The 11,832-nt window shown below is 37.9% G+C and overlaps 1 protein-coding gene across 2 annotated transcripts in view; it reads left to right on the top strand.

The window, feature by feature from the left end:
- NEDD4 (NEDD4 E3 ubiquitin protein ligase) overlaps positions 1-11,832 on the top strand; it is a 51,753-nt gene that overhangs the window by 19,765 nt on the left and 20,156 nt on the right. The gene's annotated exons all lie outside the window — the stretch shown is intronic.

The raw sequence follows: 11,832 nt of genomic DNA, 5'->3' as shown, positions 1-11,832 counted from the left end.
TTTGCAACCAAGGCTTAAGTGCAGTGATTTCAGAGTTTCCTAGTGGTGTCAAATTGTCACCATTAGGAAGCTAATTTTTTAATTATCTGAAACATTTGAGTTTTAAATTAGTTTCTTAGAATATGGGGCATAGGTAAATAGGTGTTGCTGTGAAATAAGTGTATTTAATAGATTTTTAAACAATAGTTTGCTGTTTACATGAGCTCAGAGGGATTTTCTTGTCTAGTTATGGAGACATGGGAGTCATTTGAACTTCAGATTAAATTTTGTAGTTATAAACACCTATAAACACCTAACTTTTCAGTGAATTAATAGTAGTTACTGAAGTTTGCATATAAAGTGGGTAAAAATGAGTGATCTTTTAGTTAGGCTTTATTTTACAGAACAGTTTGTTGTATGTAGAATTAAAGATAAGTCATATTTGAGCAGGGAAACTGTAAATACCATTTGTTTCTGTATACACCCTGAACCACAGGAATTTTCAGTTTCCTCTCACTCTTTTTTTCCTCCTTCCAGCTACTATTTCAGCCTGAGCAGTACTGAGTAACTTAATACCTCTTCCAACAACATTGCTGTTCAAATTACAGTACTTGGGTCTAGAAGGCTTATTTTAAATATATTTTTTTTTGTAATGAAATTCATGTCCAGCTAAACTGCTGGTAGAGGTGTCTACTCTTATTAACTCTTGAGGCAGTTAGTAAAGCATAGGCCACAAAGAAGGTAGATTTTTTAAGCCTTGTTTAAATAACATTGCGAGGACTTAAATTATCTGAATATTTTTAGTTATGAATGCTGATAAAAGTGCAACAATTGATGGTTACTAAAATTGTTTTAAGAACTTATTCTCATTGATTTGACACTACTACCATGTAATTAATATGTTTGTTTAAGCAAAGGGCTTTTTGCCAAAGACCTTACAATAATGACAATCCCTATCTAAACTAGTAAGACACCTTGGAGGTGTTAGCCTGGAATTTTCAGTCTTTTATTGCCCTTAGAGCAGTGCCTGATGATTCTACACTTTGACTTCTTCAGTGCATTTTGTTTAGAGCTTAAAAAAATGCTCTTTCCTTCTTGGGAAACTGTGATTTATGCTTAAGATTCTTTATAAAACTCACAGGGGAATACAGATAATCATTATATGTGTATATATTGTTTGGTGATTCTTCTTCCCAAAATCTCACTGTAAAGTCAGGGGTAACATCCACAATAAGCACAAAGAGATTAGATCTAGACTAATTAAAATGTGTCAATTATTTTGAAAGTATATTGTAAAAATATGTTGAGTCATGCACTTCAATTACATTTCTCATCAACTTGCACTGCTGGTCTCTGTGTTTAATGGCAGCTGAAATGAAAGATAATCTATATTTTAATCCAAGTTCAGGGTTGGACTGTTAGCTAACATTTCCAGCAAACCTCCTAGGACACTGGACTGGCAGTAGTTTGTTTCAGTTCCCAGGAGCATTGTTTACAATGGATTGACACAAACATCAGGTACAGAAAATTTTCAGTCCTCAAATGGCTATTTTCAGTTTTTATGTAAAACCAGTAAATAGGTAAATAATCTATAAAACATGTTATCAAAAAATGTAAAAGCTTCCTCCACCAAACCAAGCAAAAGCCATAGCTGACTTCACAGCAGTTCAGTAACTGACTGGAATAAAATAGATAAATAGCATTGTATTTGTTATTAGTCTTTGTGACCAATACAACAGATTCTATGGCAATCATTTAATTACATAGTCCAGTTAATTATCATGGTGTATTGTGACTCATTTAAAAATAAACAACTCCCAAAATATTTCTCTTGACTCCAGTTAGTCTAGCCTAGTATATTGATATGCTGAGTCTGGGTTCAAATTTAACAAGTTGATACTGGAGTAGCATTTAGTAATGTCAGCTATCTGTACAGGGCAGCCATGAAATCAAATCAGTGCTGTGGTCAGACTCCAGAGGCTGAAGCAGCAAAAGGTCCATGCATTCTTTTCTTCCATGCCTTGCTACCAGCCTTCAGCCACCTAGGATCACATTTCCTGCTTTCCATAATCAACAGCTTGTTAAAGGCTGGCTTAAAAAAAATCAACACCATTTCTATGACAACTGGCTTTGGATTCTTTTTAATTAAGTTACAAAATGGGGAATGGTGGTGGCCAGTGTGTGACTGCTGGTCTTTACTGGGAACTTATTGAAGAGGTTCTCTAATAGATATTGGAATTTCATTTATGTGAAGAAGGAGAAAGAAAGAAGTCCATGGTTACAGCATTGAAGGTTGTCCTTGACTATGTATTTCTGCTTTAATGTTTTGGGGTTTTGCATTATTGTTTTGGGGATTCTTTTAGTGCATCTGTCTCTGCTTGGGGTAGAAATAAATCTGCAACTAAAGCATTTTGACATCAGAGATGTGGATTGGGAGGGTAGGAGTGAGTAAGGGAACAGGTTAGTTGTCATCATACGTACATAAAGTCCAAGAGGTACAGAGGAAGGCAGAAACAGTGAATACAGTTCCAGTTCTTGTAGAACATAAACTTCTAAGAAATTAAAACTTCTGTTAATCTCTTCTACAAGTAGAACATCATGTTGACATCCCTGTTGACATTAGCTACTCCTCCCGATCAGTATCACTCTCTATTGGATAATGTGAATATTGTAAATGTACGTGCAAGTCTGTTTCAGCAGCTGTATAACTTGAAAATCATTTCTTATGCAATTGAGGGAATAAATTCTGTTATAGGCCTTACAAGTAATTTTGCTCGAGTTTTGTCTCTAGTTATTGAAATGACGTGTTGGGAAGCAAAAAAACCCCCAAACTTCAGAGATGGTGTAAAATAATCAAATTGTTTTTCTACTGTCAGATTCACGTAAGGGAAACCTTTTAGTTGGAACTCTTGAGCTTTCTTCACCGAACTCTGGAACTTTGCCTTCATAAAAGATGCTATTTGAATCTTGCTGTACTAAATTTAAATTTAGTAAAACAGTAATTTGAGGGGGCTGTGTGTGTGAGGATTTCTCTCTTGAATAACTTCCCAGCTGATCTGAACATGCTGAGGGTACCAGAACCTGTGTGTGGAAGATTGTGATTCCCTTGATCAACGCTGCACCACAAGTTAGTGCTGGGTAGTCTGAGGTTGTTTTGTCTCTTGCATTCTCCTTAGGTGTAGAGCTTCTGTCATGGCACAACTCCCTCCCAGAAAACATTTATCCAGCCAGGGAGGAGTGCCAGGAGAAGGGAAGGACAGCTGTGGCTCAGCTCCAGCTTTGCACATGGAGCAAAGGGCTGCATGTGTATCAGTGCCCCAAATCTGTGCAAGGAGGTGAGGTGGAAAAGGAGCAGCGAAAGCAGAAGATTATGGAGCCAATACAAAGCAAAGCACAAATTGGCATCACTTTATGCTACTGTGCTGTGGTAACCTCATAATCTAACAACTTTCATATTGTTCAGTATTGCATATCTGGGAGGATCACATTACAGGAGCATGTGGTGCATTGCTGTGTCATGGTCTGTCAGTTCAGTCAGGGAGAGCTGGGCTTGAAGGGAAGGCTGTGTCTTTCTGAGGAATTGTGGGGGTGATTAGGTTAGACTTCAGTCACATAGGAGTGTATGTGTTGTGTCTCAGGCAAATTTTGAAAGTTGAAGTATGCATCATTACATTGAAGGGAAGACAGTGGAAACTGTGTTAATCATAATAATGAACAATTTATAATTAGTTGTAGGTAATTTCCTGCTTCTGTACTTTAATGACCTGTGGTGCTTTAATAGCTGGTACTAATTTCTTCTGGTTTTCATCTTGCTTAAATGGAGAGTTTAGTTACAACTTCTTCTCTACCTTTCTTCATGCTTTAGCTTTTGATTAGCAGTCCTTCTTCAGGGGAACAAAAAGATGGCACACAAAGGATGGGATAGATCTTACAGCCTGCTATGTGGAAAGTGATGCAAAGGAAGTGATCAAATAGCATTATTTGGTAATAACTCAATCCCCGAAGTTTTTCAGGTTTCACTGGTTATATTTGGCAACTATGAGCCATATGTAACTTTCAGAGTATCATCATACCCTAGGGAAGCAGATACTTGAATATACCAGTATATTAAAGCTCTAGCACTTTGCAGTCCTCAGCAAACATTACATGTACATATTAAGGAAAAGTTTTATTTGATTGTGCTCTGTGGAGATTATGATTAGCCTAATTCTGTTTATAGTCTGCAGCTGAACTGAATTTGGGCAGGTTTCTCTTGCCAGAAGAAAATGGGGAAACTAAAACTGCAAAACCATGCAGAGCAGGCCTCCTGAAAGAGCTTATGTAAATATGTAATTATCCAGCCTTCAGGGTGATTCATGTCCTTTTAATCTTCCATGAGAGAGTGGGTAGTGTTGATGCTGTGGCTTCTTTAATGTTGCCACAAGCTATAGTTACTCTGTTTTTTAAAATGTGGTATCCCTACAAGAATGTGTTAAAGTAAAACTTGTTCACAGGGCAAGCTAGAGACATTTTTCCTTTACTCCTCATTACCTGAAGAACTTGCAGGCTTTTAGATATGAGACAGGATCATTGCTTTCATTTTTTTTTTCCAAATAGGCAATTTGGAAATTAGTGTTGAAAAATGCCAAGTATTGCACACATGAAAAGCAGCTAATGATGTACCCTTGGTGATGGCCTCCAATACTGGTCAGGAAATGGTTTGTGTCATGGGGAAAGACTTGCTGAAAATGCCAGCTCAGATCTTATTGACAGGCAAATAAAAGCTTAGGATTTATTAGGGAAGAAATAAACTAACAAAATTAAACCCACCATTATGGAATTGTACAAATCATAAGGGCATGGCATGTATTTTTCTAGTGGTCCTTTTTCAGGAAGCATGGATAACAGAACTAAAAAAAGAAGGTTTGCAAGATTGGGGTGAGCTTTATGTGAGGAGAAACACTAAGTAGGCCAGGGATTTTCAGCTTTGGTAAAAAAAAGGTGGTATAGAGGGAATTTATAAAACTATGCTTTAGGGAAGGTGAATTTTTCCATTCCACTTTTTTAGAAAGATGCTCTTCTATGTGTTGCTGAGAAAATACTTTCAAGATCTACATATCAAAAGTAGAAATGGATTTTAAGAAGTTAGGTAAGTTGAAGAAAGGTCCATCAAAGGGTATTTTCAATATGTATTTTAATGTCAGGATCAAGAGGTCCATGACCACTTATTCATTGGAAGCTAGGGTTTGTATCAAGGGAAGTACTGTTCTTAATTGCCACTGTTATTATTATTATTCCTTAAGCATCTGCTCCTGGCCATTACATGGAAAGGATACAAGGGTAGGCAGAGTGTTAATCTGACCCCCAGGCTCTCTGGTGCCTGCTCAGCCCTTGCAGCCACAGAGGATCAAGTGGTAGAAATGCTCTCCCCTCACCCTTGGCAGAGTGCTCTTCTGTGTTCCAACACATGTTTTCTCATCTTCCAGAAGTGGATGAATTTCACAGATTAAGCAAGTAAGCAAAACTGAGTGGCCTTTTCAGTCACTTGCTTATGAGTGACTTTCACCCTTGTCTGAAGGGGACTGCCCTGCATTTCTGTGAAGTGTCTCTGTTTCAAGTGTACTTTTTTCCTTATTCCCTGTGACAAACAGAACATGCTGATTTGGGAATGCAGCCAGCAAAATGTTTGTAGCTCATTGCAGTGTTAGTTTATGGATCTATAATCATCTCTGTTTCAAGAGAGTGCGTCATTCTTTTTTTCTGTCTTGATAGTTTACAATAAACTGAAAAGTTTACGGATAGCTGCAATTATTGTTTGAGACCTTGGGCTGATTTCAGCTGTATCAACTGTAACATAAGCAAACAGAATTTAAGAAGGACATCAGCAAGTTCCTGGCTGAAATTACATACAAACTTGAATTGGAGTCATTGAAGTTAGGGCGTATTAAAATGCAAATGAGACACTCAGCTACTCAGTAAGAGGAATGTGGTAAGAAACACAGAACTGGATTCTTTCAGACCTGGATGATTTCTCTGGCAATCAGGGATTTTCCTAGCATAAGGGAGACGGCCTCTTCAGTAATATCTAAGTACAAGGGCTTTTTAAGGAAAAGGAATTCTAGAATTTATTATGACCATTACTTATTTTTCAATGGAGTTTCTACATTAGCCAGTTATTCTGCTATTCATTGTTTCTACTAAGTTTGTTTTGGGACAAATATTTAGCTTATTAGTGAGAAATCTGAAGTGGCTAACATCTGGCAAATTATAGGCTAATAAAACAATGTCTGAGGTGGGAAGTGTAATATAACTTTGGTAGTGTTCTTGAGCTTGTCTGAAATAAATTGTTTTGTTGGAAAAGTGATTGTAGTTGGATTATTTGTGTTGTGGTCACCTCTTGTCATTAGAGGTTGAGGCATCCAAGGTCAGTTCATGCAGACTGGTTTTGGACAGGTGGGATTTATAGCTTGAGCACAGCAGACCTTAAAACAAACCCAACCACTGAGTTCTGCTCTGGCCAGGTGCTGTGTCTGCCCTTACACCTGGCAGCAAGAGGTTTGGTCTTGGGGCTGGGAGAGGTCGATGTGGGGCTGGAGACTCCTGTTGAGGGTGGCTGAGGGCTGAAGCTGGGTGTGCAAAGCTGTGCTGTGGCTGGCAGTGGCCACTAGCTGAGTGCTGCTGCACAGGCACAGGGCAGGCCTGAGCTGCTGTTGATGCTGCATTTGCATCAACAGTAGGCTTAGGAATGCGTTTAAAAACTGCTGGACTGACTTTGGAGCAGGGTGAGACCATGCAGCCTGCATCCTGCCCTGCTCTAGGCTCATTCTCTAAGAAGTGGCCAGGTACCTGTAGAGCCCTGGCCAACTGATTGAATTTAGGGCTGAAAAGCAGCTTCCAGGTTCAGCCTGACTTTATAGCTCTGTGTGATCCTGAACTGGATCAATGAACTTCACAGAAGTGAGACCATGATGCAGACATGCTCCAATTGTCTCCCTTTTGGAGAAAAGTGGTTTATCTTGTTTTTAATTCTATTTCTTCCCTCTTGCTCTGAAAAGCAAAAAGTTGATTGACTGTATGAAGTCCTTCAGCTGAATGTGTTAATAAGCCACTGCAGTAAACATCTGCAATATCTGGTTTATCTGTTGTTACTTCTGGGAGCAAATTACACATGCAGTTTTAACATTTGATAGAGTTTGACATTTCTGTGTTTTAAGCTTTATAGTGTTAAATGGAGAAGGTGAAAGTGCACCTGGAATTGTTACTACAAGAGTTTGTTTTTGAAACTTTCTTTGAAGTCTTAAGATATGGCAAAAAAGCTTTCACAAACAGATGCAAGAGTTTTATCTTTTTATACTATTATGAAGATAACTGATTTGATGTCAGGAATGACTTGTTGAAATAGTACCTAATTAAATATTTGGTTCTGTTTTCTCATTTTTTTGTGGTGAATATTGGCAGATTTAACACAGGAGAGCAAGTCTGGATTGGCTTTTGACTTTTCATAGAATGTAATGTATCTGTTTTTTATATAGTAGTTTGTTTGATACATGCATACATCAAATCAAAGGAACTCGAAGTTCTGATGAATAAAATTAATGCATTAATAACTTTTGACATGTTCTCTGTTTATGTTGTTCTGAAGTATGCTTTGGTTATATTAGACAACTTGCCTTCCTGTGAACTGTGTGGAAAAAAAAAGCTATCTTAAATTTCATTGTTAATAAACTTTAAGGACAAGTTCTCAAAGCAGCACACATTGAGTGGCTTGATATATGAATGTTGTTGTAAAAGTACTGTAAACTAAACATGAGCTTTTAAGGAAGTGGTAAGATTTTGGTGCCATATAAAATGTGTAAGCTATAAATGGAGAAACAGATGATGCTTTTACTCTGGTCTTTAGATAAGCAGTTGTCTGAAAATATCTTTGGAAGTGAGAAAGAGAATTAGTGAAAATAACCTCAGTGTCATTTCTAAATGCTGTCTGTTAAGCAGATGGTAAAACTGCTGAGGCATGTTGTGCTGACACCTTGCTGTTGAAACAGCCAGCAGGGCTGTGGATCCTGCACAAACACATGTTGTGTAATAACCCTTGACCTAGCAGTATGTATTCTCCCTATTTTGAAAATGCTGATAGGGTCTTATATCTCTGTGTCATAGATGCCAGCTCTAAAGAAATGCCTATGTGTCATTAAAAAAAAAAAATCTCCTCACAATCCACAGGTCCCCCTTAAAAATACAGGAGACTGGGACTGTAATGAATTCCATGCAACCAAGTATTTATTGCATTGCAAGATAGAGAAAATATTACTTGTGGAATCTGTGAATTTGGTACAATCTTCATGTCATGATTGAATCTTGTTTTTTGAAACTGTAACTTTTTCATGATGAATAGCATATGCTGGCAGTATTTTATGGAAGAAGAAAATGCTCACTTTTTTCAATTTGGAGTTTAAGAGAACCAAATAGTACACTCAGTGCAGCATGAAAAGAAAAATACTTGAATTTGCTGGTGTAGCTCAGGAAAGTTTTTTTCATTCTCATCAAGCTTGTAACTAATGTTGATGTTTGGGTGTTTAAGCAAGAAGAATGTTGGTTTTATAAGGCATCTATTGAGCTCATGTTTTCTTAAGCAGCGATAGTCCAGATCGCTGTTTGTTTTTTCAATTTGAATTGATACTTATGTTCCCTCCAATAAAAGCTGTATGCTTTCTTGTTTTGCCATGCAGCTGTGGATTTCTGTGCAAAGACCAACCTGTGCACAACCAGCTGCCTGTTTATTCAGAAAAAGACTGGGAATATGCTTGGATTCTAATTAATGCACTAATACCACCAAACATTTGTCACAAAAATTGGTAGAGAAAATACTTGTTATTTCAACACCCTGGTTTTATACAAGAGCTGTTTCAAAAGGCTGTGTGGTGAATCCAGCAATTAAGAAAGGCATTAAATTCCATGACCCATTTTCAGACCTGCTAAATTCTGGGATATGTTCTGAGTACTGCTATTAAATGTGTGACTCAGATAAGCATGTCTGTTTAAAATCTACTTCAGTTTCTGATGGGAGTTGCAGGAAAAAAGGTCCAAAGTCTAAAACTTAGTAAGCATATATTCATAAAATAGATGAAAATTAGTTTTGAACAGAATTACTGTCTTTTGATGCTTTTCTTTGAATGCTTTGGCATTGCACTGGATTTCTTCAGATGAATTGTGTACAGCAGCTGTCTGTCCTCACCTGTTTTTAATAACTTTCTATAGACTAAACCAGTGAATCAGTAAAATACAAGGCCTCTCTGTTAGTGCAGTATATCATCATTTGAGGTTTATGCCAAGCAGAAAGTTTGAGTTCTCTGGCTGTTAAGAAATTAGAAGTTGACAAGAACAACTGACCCACTTGTGTGTGTTGCCTGCTCTGATGAAACAGAGATCCAAACAGTTTCAGCTCTGCTGGCATTTAGTTGTTCCTGTGTGCAATGTCTGTTGCTGCTCGGGCACCTCTTGGCAGGCAGTTAGTCAGCTTGTCATGGGGGGCCACATTGCTGCAGATCATTCCTGCTATCTGATTTATGTGTTACTTGTTTGGAGGTCAACAAAAATCTCCACTCAGGGTTGTGCTTTCTGGCTGGAGGAGAAAGTACTGTTAAAAGAGTTGGTTATCGAGGCTAACTCTGCTAAAAATAGGAGGAGAGACAGCAGAATAATAAAGTGAATAACAGGAGCCCACACTCAAATTATGCTGGTAACAAACACAATGTTCTGAGGGTTTCTAAAATAGAGCAAACTTTTGTCCCACATTCCAATAATTTATTTGGAAGGCATGTTCCACTTGAGGATTGCCAAGAACTTTACAAATACTAAGCCTTTTAACATGTCTAAGGTATGTGCTGTGCCATTTAAAAAAGAACCTCATAGGCAAAAATGATAACTATTTTTTTCCAGAGTCCTGTGGTCTATAATAGCACAGAAAGGGTTCCTTCAGTAGTTCAGGGAAGCCTCCACAGGTATGAAACCTGTTGTAGCTTTCTGTCTCAAATAAGTTTGTGGACTAAAACAGTGGATGTTTTGTATATATTTTCATTTTTGTCTCCTTCAGATCTGAACATGGCATCCACGCTGCAAACAGAATTTGAAGTGACATATCTCCAAATTTCTACATTTGATCCCCTATGGCAATCTAGTTGCACTTTTTGCAGGTGTAAAAATTAGAGGCCCATGTGAGAGAGACACTGATTCTCCAAATACATGTATGACTTAAAGGTTAAAAGGATGAACTTAGGACAACAGAGCTAAGGAAAAAAATACCAGAATTACTAAGGCAAAAAGAACTGCTTCAAGAAATACCTGTACTTTATTGTCAGAGGGACCAAAAACTGATTGGATTGAGCTGGAGTTTTAAGGCTGTAAAACATTTGAATTGAAAATGAAAATAAGTTTTCCAGAAGAAAATTGGAATAAATGGTGTTGGCCTGAGGTGAAGGAAATAGATGTCAGCAAGCTGCAGAGCCTTGTGGTGAAAAGTTTTGTGGACAAACATTAAAATTCTGGGTGATTAGTTTGAATAGATGCAACAACAGATTTAGGAAAGAATAGGCACCAAATTTTTTGTTTGCTAGAAAAATCAGGAGGCCTAGAATTTCAGAGGTTGCACGAGCCACAGAGTTGAAGACTTTTACAGCTCCTCAGTCTGTGCAAAAACGTGTAGTCTTGTTGTAGTGTAGGGGTTTTTTATTAAAGCCATAAGCTTATACATACCTTCAAAAAATTGCATGCTGACCTGAGTTTATTCCACAGGCACTGATGTGTCTTCATGTTAAATGACCCTTATAATAAATTTTCCTGCTTTTGTGGAGGTTCACAAAGGTTTTCAAATCAAGAATTAATTTGAAGCAACTTAGCACATGCTCCAGTAATCCAGCAAGAAGTCAAATTAAGTACTGCTGGTGGTGATTATTGGTGAATACTGATATTGCCTGTGTAGATTACTGAAATTGTAATTTTTTTGGCAAACAAAAATCCTTGATGAAAAGTCAAGTGTGCAGTGATCCCGTGTATTGTCAGTCCCTGCCCTGGTCTGACAGCTGCTGTGTTCATAGTCTGGTCCCAGCTGGACAGTCCAGACATCCAGGTCAGGTAAAATCTTTTGGATGGTCATTATTAAAACTAAACTCTGCAATGTGTGTAGACAGAAGGCATTTTTTCATAGTTCTAACAGATTTTCATGCCAAGCTTGGGACCACTGGAATTGCTGGAACTTCCAAAGCACTTACCACAGATTACACTTACTGTTGCTTCTTGTTAGCTTTGACAGTAGCTGTATGATTTGGAAAAGAAAAAAAATGTTTATACATGCCTGTTTGAAACAGCTGCCTAGGTTTATGGAAATTGTTGGGCCCTCCTAGGAGGAGGGTCCTTTAGGACAATGGAGATACTGACAGTCTCAGTCCTGATGCTGACCAACTCTCCTGTTTTGGTAACATTAGCCTGTATAATTTTGTAAGCAGTCTAAATCTCCACCCCCAGCTCCCACAAATTTTGTTTTGAGGAAGGCAGAACTGTCCAAGGCTCAGAGTGTTGGCTCAGTCAGAACTTCCTTATAGTAAACAAGGGGACCCCCGAGCAGGGAATGATTGGCATCTGACTCCATTGATTCAGAAGGCTGAGCAATTGCTTTATTAAACTATATTATATTACATTATACTATACTATATTAAAGAGGTACTATACTACAAAGAATATTAAAGAATACTAAAGAAAAACTCATGACTGTCTCCAGACAGTCAGGACACAGCTTTGAGTGATTGGCTAAGGAAACAAAACAATCTTCAGCAGAATCCAATTGACCAATCACTTCAGGTAAACAATCCTCCTAACACATTC

Source organism: Agelaius tricolor, unplaced genomic scaffold (genome assembly GCF_023055355.1).
Source record: "Agelaius tricolor isolate 1412-34295 unplaced genomic scaffold, bAgeTri1.0.p SCAF_16, whole genome shotgun sequence".
Classification (NCBI taxonomy): Eukaryota; Metazoa; Chordata; class Aves; order Passeriformes; family Icteridae; genus Agelaius; species Agelaius tricolor.
The sequence above is the reverse complement of the archived record's forward strand: the minus strand, read 5'-3'. Positions and strand labels throughout refer to the sequence as shown.